Source organism: Pleurodeles waltl, chromosome 12 (assembly GCF_031143425.1).
Source record: "Pleurodeles waltl isolate 20211129_DDA chromosome 12, aPleWal1.hap1.20221129, whole genome shotgun sequence".
Taxonomy (NCBI): domain Eukaryota; kingdom Metazoa; phylum Chordata; class Amphibia; order Caudata; family Salamandridae; genus Pleurodeles; species Pleurodeles waltl.
This window is the reverse complement of record NC_090451.1, coordinates 637,521,515-637,531,324: the sequence shown is the minus strand read 5'-3', so window position 1 is coordinate 637,531,324 and position 9,810 is coordinate 637,521,515.

Below are 9,810 nucleotides of genomic sequence, written 5' to 3'. Positions count from 1 at the left end.
CAAAGAAAGAAAAGTCATTACAAATGTGTGTGTGTATATATATATATATAAATATATACATACACACACACACAATCAGGATGTATCTTAGTCAATGACATTCAGGGTGTAAGTCTCAGATTTTCGACTCATCTCCACTTGTAAATCACAGATTATAGTTCTCATTACGACTTCAGTCGTCTTTTTTGTAAGACCTCCAGTATGGGCAGTCTTAAGACTGCCCTATTGACTGATTTCTGAATTCTGCCCCAAATCAGACGGAATTCGGACACCAGTCGTGCTGGCAATCAGCGGTGAGGAGGCGGGTGTGAGAAAGTAGCCTCTTTCTAGCATGGTTACCACCACATTTGGCCTGTTTGTGAGTGTGTCAGTGTTTTTACTGTGTCACTGGGATCCTGCTAGCCAGGACCCCAGTGCTCATAGTTTGTGGCCTAATGTGTATGCCTGTGTAGGGACTACCTGTGTCACTGAGGCTCTGCTAATCAGAACCTCAACGTTTATGCTCTCTCTGCTTTTAAATTTGTCACTGTAGGCCAATGATTTCATTTACTAATGTCAACTGGCACACTGGACCTTCCTTTGTTGTGCTGCATCAACTGCGTTTTGCACCTCCTTTGAACCCAGAACCTGCAGCTTCTGGGGGGGTGCCTGGCTGGCCTCCTGAAGGCTCTCTAAAGTGCTGAGAGCCCCCTCTTCCTCCTCACACAGAGTTGAGGCCCGCATGTCCCTCCTGGGTCTATCGAGCACAATTTTGACGAAAAACACACTTTTGCCGTAGCCAAGGATTGTTGGCGCCTTCCAACACAAAATCTCATTTGCAACGATCTTCACGCCGTGGGGCATCTTGTGCATCATGCAGGAACCCGCTGGCATCTTCCTAGGGTGCATTTCTGCAGTCTTCGACTAACCAGGGACTCTTCTTTTGCACCCTCTTCTGGGTTGGCAGGGGCACCTGTCCTTCCTGAAACTTCTTTCGATTTCTGGACTTGGTCCCCTTCCTTTGCAGGTATTCAGCTCCAATAATCCAGCAGTTGTTCTCTGCAGACTTGGTTGGCTGCTGCACAATCCCAAAAACGAGGTGTAGTGTGTCCTAAGGAAACTTGCAGTTCTTTACTCCTGCTTTTCTGGGCTGGGGTAATTTACTTACCTTTACTGTATTGTTACTCTCCCAGCAATTCTGCACACACTACACTTGTCGGGGGGGGGGGGGAATTCGTGATTCACATTCCACTTTTTTAGTATATGGTTTGTGTTGCCCCTAGACCTATTTTCTCCCATTGCATTCTATGGGATTTTCTACTTTTTGCATTGTTCTATGACTATTTGTCTAATTTTGGTGTCTAGTGTATATATTGTGTATAATACTTACCTCCAGAAGGAGTATTGCCTCTAAGATATTTTTGGTACTGTGTAACTGTAGGAAGTTGTTTTTCACTCCAAGTGTTTCAGTTCCTGCAGGGGGGAGGTGCAAAACACCTCCACCCAGAGCAGGCTTTGTTTCTGGCCTCAGAGCACGAAGGCACTCACCCATGAGGTCAGAAACCTGTCTTTTAGTGGCATGCTGGCACAGACTGATCAGCCTTACACTAAAAGGTTGGTTAAAATACAGGGGCATCTCTAAGATGCTGTAGGAAGTTGGCTCTGTATGCACTATTTCAAAGTAAGGAATAGTATGCACAGAGTCCAAGGGTTCCCCTTAGAGGTAAGATAGTGGCAAAAAGAGATAATACTAATGTACTATTTTGTGGTAGTGTGGTCGAGCAGTAGGCTTATCAAAGGAGTAGTGTTAAGCATTTGTTGTACACACACAAGCAATAAATGAGGAACACACACTCAGAGACAAATAGGTTTTTATATAGAAAGATATATTTTCTTAGTTTATTTTAAGAACCTCAGGTTCAAATTTTACATGTAATACTTCAAATGAAAGGTATTGCAGGTAGGTACTTTAGGAACTTTGAATAATCAAAATAGCATACACAGTTTTCAAATAAATCACATATAGCTATTTTAAAACTAGACAGTGCAATTTTCAACAGTTCCTGTGGGGAGTAAGAGTTAGTTAGTTTTTGCAGGTAAGTAAACCACCTACGGGATTCAAGTTTGGGTCCAAGGTAGCCCACCATTGGGGGTTCAGAGCAACCCCAAAGTTACCACACCAGCAGCTCAGGGCCAATCAGGTGCATAGGTCAAAGTGGTGCCCAAAACACATAGGCTTCAATGGAGAAGGGGGTGCCCCGGTTCCAGTCTGCCAGCAGGTAAGTACCCGCGTCTTCGGAGGGCAGACAAGGGGGGTTTTGTAGGGCACCGGGGGAGGGACACAAGTTAGCACAGAAAGTACACCCTCAGCAGCACGGGGGCGGCCGGGTGCAGTGTGCAAACACACGTCGGGTTTCCAATGTAAATCAATGGGAGACCAAGGGGTCTCTTCAACAATGCAGGCAGGCAAGGGGGGGGGGGGGGGGGGGGGCTCCTCAGGGTAGCCACCACCTGGGCAAGGGAGAGGGCCTCCTGGGGGTCACTCCTGCACTGGAGTGCCGATCTTTCAGGTCCTGGGGGCCTCGGGATTCCCTCTGCAGGCGTCGCTGTGGGGGCTCAGGGGGGGGACAACTCTGGCTACTCACGGTCTCGTAGTCGCCGGGGAGTCCTCCCTGAAGTGTTGTTTCGCCACAAGTCGAGCCAGGGGCGTCGGGTGCAGAGTAGCAAGTCTTATGCTTCCGGCGGGAAACGCAAGTTGTTTTAAAGTTGCTTCTTTGAAACAAAGTTGCAGTCTTGGGTGAACAGAGCCGCTGTCCTCGGGAGTTTCTTGGTCCTTCTAGAGCAGGGCAGTCCTCTGAGGATTCAGAGGTCGCTGGTCCTGGGGAAAGCGTCGCTGGAGCAGTGTCTTTTAGAAATGGGGCGACAGGCCGGTAGAGCTGGGGCCAAAGCAGTTGGTGTCTCCGTCTTCTCTGCAGGGTTTTTCAGCTTAGCAGTCCTCTTCTTCTTAGGTTGCAGGAATCTATCTTGCTTGGTTCTGGGAGCCCCTAAATACTCGATTTAGGGGTGTGTTTAGGTCTGGGAGGGCAGTAGCCAATGGCTACTGTCCTTGAGGGTGGCTACTGTCCTTGAGGGTGGCTACACCCTCTTTGTGCCTCCTCCCTGAGGGGAGGGGGGCGTATCCCTAATCCCATTGGGGGAATCCTCCATCTGCAAGATGGAGGATTTCTAAAAGTCAGAGTCACCTCAGCTCAGGACACCTTAGGGGCTGTCCTGACTGGCCAGTGACTCCTCCTTGTTTTTCTCATTATCTCTCCTGGACTTGCCGCCAAAAGTGGGGGCTGTGTCCAGGGGCCGGGCATCTCCACTAGCTGGAGTGCCCTGGGGCATTGTAACACGAAGCTTGAGCCTTTGAAGCTCACTGCTAGGTGTTACAGTTCCTGCAGGGGGGAGGTGTGAAGCACCTCCACCCAGAGCAGGCTTTGTTTCTGTCCTCAGAGAGCACAAAGGCTCTCACCGCATGGGGTCAGAAACTCTTCTCTCAGCAGCAGGCTGGCACAGACCAGTCAGTCCTGCACTGAACAATTGGCTAAAATACAGGGGGCATCTCTAAGATGCCCTCTTTGTGCATTTTTTAATAAATCCAACACTGGCATCAGTGTGGGTTTATTATTCTGAGAAGTTTGATACTAAACTTCCCAGTATTCAGTGTAGCCATTATGGAGCTGTGGAGTTCGTTTTTGACAGACTCCCAGACCATATACTCTTATGGCTACCCTGCACTTACAATGTCTAAGGTTTTGCTTAGACATTGTAGGGGCATAGTGCTCATGCACCCATGCCCTCACCTGTGGTATAGTGCACCCTGCCTTGGGTCTGTAAGGCCTGCTAGAGGGGTGACTTACCTATGCCACAGGCAGTGTGAGGTTGGCATGGCACCCTGAGGGGAGTGCCATGTCGACTTAGTCATTTTCTCCCCACCAGCACACACAAGCTGGAAAGCAGTGTGTCTGTGCTGAGTGAGGGGTCCCTAGGGTGGGACAAGACATGCTGCAGCCCTTAGAGACCTTCCCTGGCATCAGGGCCCTTGGTACCAGTTACAAGGGACTTACCTGGGTGCCAGAGTTGTGCCAATTGTGGAGACAACGGTACATTTTAGGTGAAAGAACACTGGTGCTGGGGCCTGGTTAGCAGGGTCCCAACACACTTCTCAGTCATGTCAGCATCATTATCAGGCATAAAAGTGGGGGGTAACTGCAACAGGGAGCCATTTCTTTACAGTCACCCAAATAAATACCTTTATTTTTGGTAACATTGAGTATTGTCTTCACTTAGGTATAAGTACTGTGTAACTATAAGCGGTGTTGCATGAGCTTTAAATGTCTCCTAGTTTAGCGTAAGCTGCTAGAACAGTGCTACATTTCATTAATAAGGGATAACTGGACCTGGTATAAGGTGTAAGTACCCAAGGAACACACTACAAACCAGGCCAGCTTCCTACAGCGGTTCCACTGCCAACACTGCCATGCAAAAAGGATATCACATGCCATATTACAACCTAGTGTTAAAATGTCCCTGGGCCGAGGATGATGCAACAGACATTACAGTGTTGCTACTTTGTGCTTGAAATATGATTTTCATTGAGGTTTTAAGGGAGAAGGAACATTGTGCACTCTTAAAACGAATACTATACAAGCACTGAAAGTCAAGTTTTTCAATTTGTGAGTGGCCGATTCTGAACACAGGGTGGTTAGTGGCAACAAAAAACAAACAACTTTCTAACTACAATTTGTTTTGGTGAAGCTACTGTCTAGAGTCTGGCCTACACAGCATGTCGTGCTCAAAAGCATGATCACAAACTGGGCATATTTTTTACTGTGTAGCCTGCTGCCACATGGGTGAGACACTTGGACCTGGGCCTCCTGGCTGCATGTCTAGCTGCTGCCCAGACATTACCATGGGGGTGGGGTCTCACCTAGTTTCCCCCAGACATAGTGCACCACTCTTTATGGAACGTAGCTCCAAGCAGCAGATCTGTGTGTTTTTCCTAACAGTTTACACTGTGGTTGCAAGATTAAAATGATAAAACATAACTTGTACAGTTACATAGCTCTCCTTCCATGCTATCACCAAACTGCATCACCTGTGTACTTGCTACTTTTCACACTAGCCATGCCTGTTACATTGAAATAAGTCGGGTGCACATTTACAATAAACCCCAAAAATCTGGGGGCGGATGTTCTGTCTATTTTAATAGCATCATCATAAATTTTTTTAATAAATATATTGTGAAACAAAACGGTGTGGGGAGCAGGTTGGGACAAGCAATAGGGACTAAGCGACAAGGCAAACAATGGACACAGCAAAGTGGATTCTACAGATGTAGGGGGGTGGTTAAGTACAAGGAAAAAGAGCAAGCAGCTGCAACAGCGAGAAGAAGAAAAAATAAAAGCATGGGGGCTTTATATTTGGTGGAGTGAGGAGAGAAACAAGTGGCAGAGAGTTGAAAAACAAATGTAGTGCAGTGGAAGGACAGTAAAAAAGCTATACTCCGGCGGGGGAAGGTGGTGTAGAGGGGGGGCAAATGACAGTAACAAAGCAGACTAATGGTAAGCAATGGGCAGGGTCTACCCCTGTGAGCTCCAAGTAAGCCTACAACTTTTCTCAAGCTTGCAGACTACACTGCCAGCTAGGTTCAACTTAAAAATAAACACTGCATCACGATTATACGTATGTTTGGTGATGCCTACATGCTTATGTCCTCACACTGGGGCTGACCTTTTTTGTTAGGGTCAAGTGCGCAAGCTCTGTAGCCTGTTGTAATCTCTGTGTGGGCTTTTAACCATGCCCACTCCTTCTATTCATTCTTTGTGGTGCTGGTTTTAAATTTTATATTGGTGCATTTTGTGAAATGTCCATCCTTTGTGTGCTGCGTTCCCTCCCAGGCGATTTCCCCTAAGTGAACATTTTTGTTGGCCATCACACTAAGTGACACTTCCTCCTGTTATAGCGTGTGATGGTCCTTGCCTTTCATCTCAGCCACGATCCTTTCTAGACATTCATGCAGAGAGCCAATAACTCTCGCACTCATGGTGGCGCTTTGAACTGACTTGCTTATGTCAACTGTTTTACTTTTCATTTTCAATTTATGTGGCAAGCAAAGTCCAGTTGGGAATTTACAACACCAATAACTCTAACTTTAGCAAACACGAGACCCATTGCATTGCAAATGCTTGTTTTGTTAGATGCTGTTCAACACCTGCAACAAGTATTAGTAAACCTAAAAGGCCAGCTAACATCTTTCAAAGGCGAGAATCTGTAGGTTGCTGAAACACAGGTGGTCATCTTCACGGAAAAAATGTAGATAGTCTGGAATAGAGTTCAGAGCTTGCTTTTTCTAATAGCCCCCACATCGAAAACAAACACCTAGTAAATAACAAGAATTGGCAAAGCAATAGCTCTAGCTTATGCCAGAGCTACTAGCACCCCTTTCAATCTACTGTACAGCCTGCAATATAGAACAAAGACATGTGTGGAATAAATAATCTCCGGTTCTAACAGCATGAAATAAAGAACACCCAAAGTGTACTGTCCTACCTCAAGGTACTTCTGCTAACAGGCAAGAGCCCCACATATCTGTCCCAGGTTATAGTTTCACTGCACTGGATTGCACCTATATATATATATATATATATATATATATATATATATATATATGGAAAATGTCACTTACCCAGTGTACATCTGTTCGTGGCATTAGTCGCTGCAGATTCACATGCTGTGCACATCCCGCCATCTGGTGTTGGGCTCGGAGTGTTATAAGTTGTTTTTCTTCGAAGAAGTCTTTTCAAGTCACGAGATCGAGGGACTCCTCCCATTTCGGCTCCATTGCGCATGGGCGTCGACTCCATCTTAGATTGTTTTCCCCGCAGAGGGTGAGGTAGGAGTTGTGTATGTTAGTAATAGTGCCCATGCAATGGAGTGAATACGTATGTACATAATGTAGTTTAAAGTAATATATTTACAAATTTACAAATGTTCAAGATCAACTTCTAAACGGCTACAGGCTCCCGGGGAGGCGGGTGGGCGCATGTGAATCTGCAGCGACTAATGCCACGAACAGATGTACACTGGGTAAGTGACATTTTCCGTTCGATGGCATGTGTAGCTGCAGATACACATGCTGTGCATAGACTATTAAGCAGTTATCTCCCCAAAAGCGGTGGTTCAGCCTGTAGGAGTTGAAGTTGTTTGAAACAATGTTCGTAGTACTGCTTGGCCTACTGTTGCTTGTTGTGCTGTTAGCACATCTACACAGTAGTGTTTGGTAAATGTATGAGGCGTAGACCATGTAGCTGCCTTACATATTTCGGTCATTGGAATATTTCCCAGAAAGGCCATGGTAGCACCTTTCTTTCTAGTGGAGTGTGCCTTTGGTGTAATAGGCAGTTCTCTTTTTGCTTTAAGATAACAGGTTTGAATGCACTTAACTATCCATCTAGCAATGCCTTGTTTAGAAATTGGATTTCCTGTATGAGGTTTTTGGAAAGCAATAAATAATTGTTTTGTTTTTCGAATTAGTTTTGTTCTGTCAATGTAGTACATGAACGCTCTTTTGATGTCTAATGTATGTAGTGCTCTTTCAGCTACAGAATCTGGCTGTGGGAAGAACACTGGTAATTCTACTGTTTGATTTAAGTGGAACGGTGATATGACTTTTGGTAAAAATTTAGGATTTGTCCGTAGAACTACTTTATGCTTGTGTATTTGAATAAATGGTTCTTGTAGGGTAAATGCTTGAATCTCACTTACTCTTCGTAAAGATGTGATGGCAATTAAAAATGCAACTTTCCATGTTAAGTATTGCATTTCACAAGAGTGCATGGGCTCAAAAGGTGGACCCATGAGTCGTGTTAAGACAATGTTGAGGTTCCATGAAGGAACTGGTGGTGTTCTTGGTGGTATATTTCTCTTTAGGCTTTCCATAAATGCTTTTATGACTGGTATCCTAAATAGAGAAGTTGAGTGCGTAATTTGCAGGTAAGCTGAAATTGCTGTAAGATGTATCTTAATGGAAGAAAAAGCTAGCTTTGACTTTTGCAAATGTAGTAAGTATCCTACGATGTCTTTGGCAGATGCGTGTAAGGGTTGAATTTGATTATTATGGCAGTAATAAACAAATCTTTTCCACTTATTTGCATAGCAATGTCTAGTGGTAGGTTTCCTAGCTTGTTTTATGACCTCCATACATTCCTGTGTAAGGTCTAAGTATCCGAACTCTAGGACTTCAGGAGCCAAATTGCTAGATTCAGCGATGCTGGATTTGGGTGTCTGATCTGTTGTTTGTGTTGCGTTAACAGATCTGGTATGTTTGGTAGTTTGACATGAGGCACTACTGAGAGGTCTAGTAGTGTTGTGTACCAAGGTTGTCTTGCCCATGTTGGCGCTATTAGTATGAGTCTGAGTTTGTTTTGACTCAACTTGTTTACCAGATATGGAAGGAGTGGGAGAGGGGGAAAAGCGTAAGCAAATATCCCTGACCAACTCATCCATAACGCATTGCCCTGAGACTGATCTTGTGGGTACCTGAATGCGAAGTTTTGGCATTTTGCGTTTTCCTTTGTTGCAAATAGATCTATTTGTGGTGTTCCCAAACTCTAGAAGTAAGTATTCAGTATTCGGGGGTGAATCTCCCATTCGTGGATCTGTTGGTGATCCCGAGAGAGCTTGTCTGCTAACTGATTCTGAATTCCTGGAATAAATTGTGCTATTAGGCGAATGTGGTTGTGAATCGCCCAATGCCATATTCTCTGTGCCGGGAGACACAACTGTGTTGAGTGTGTCCCTCCCTGTTTGTTTAGGTAATACATCGTTGTCATATTGTCTGTTTTGACAAGAATGTGTTTGTGGCTTATTATGGGTTGAAATGCTTTCAGCGCTAGAAATACTGCCAATAGTTCTAAGTGATTTATGTGAAACTGTTTTTGGTGAGTGTCCCATTGTCCTTGGATGCCGTATTGATTGAGGTGTGCTCCCCACCCTATCATGGAGGCATCTGTCGTTATTACATATTGTGGCACTGGGTCTTGGAAAGGCCGCTCTTGGTTTAAATTTATACTGTTCCACCATTGAAGCGAGGTGTATGTTTGGCGGTTTACCAACACCAGATCTAGAAGTTGACCCTGTGACCACTGTGATGCTAGGCACTGTTGTAAGGGCCGCATGTGCAACCTTGCGTTTGGGACAATGGCTATGCATGAGGACATCATGCCTAGGAGTTTCATCACCATTTTGACTTGTATTTTTTGTTTTGGATACATGGCCTGTATTACATTGTGAAATGCCTGACCCCTTTGTGGACTTGGAGTGGCAATCCCTTTTGCTGTGTTGATTGTCGCCCCTAAGTATTGCTGTGTTTGACACAACAGAAGGTGTGACTTTGTGTAGTTGATTGAGAAACCTAGTTTGTGGAGTGTTTCTATGACATACTTTGTGTGTTGTGAACACCTTTCTAGCGTGTTGGTTTTGATTAACCAATCGTCTAGGTACGGGAACACATGTATTTGCTGCCTTATGATATGTGCAGCTACGACTGCCAGGCACTTTGTAAAAACTCTTGGAGCTGTTGTTATTCCGAATGGCAACACCTTGAATTGGTAATGTATCCCTTGGAATACAAACCTTAAGTACTTTCTGTGTGAAGGATGTATCGGTATATGGAAATATGCATCCTTTAGGTCTAGTGTTGTCATGTAGTCTTGTTGTTTGAGCAGTGGGATTACGTCTTGTAATGTCACCATGTGAAAGTGATCTGATTTGATGTAGGTATTTAAT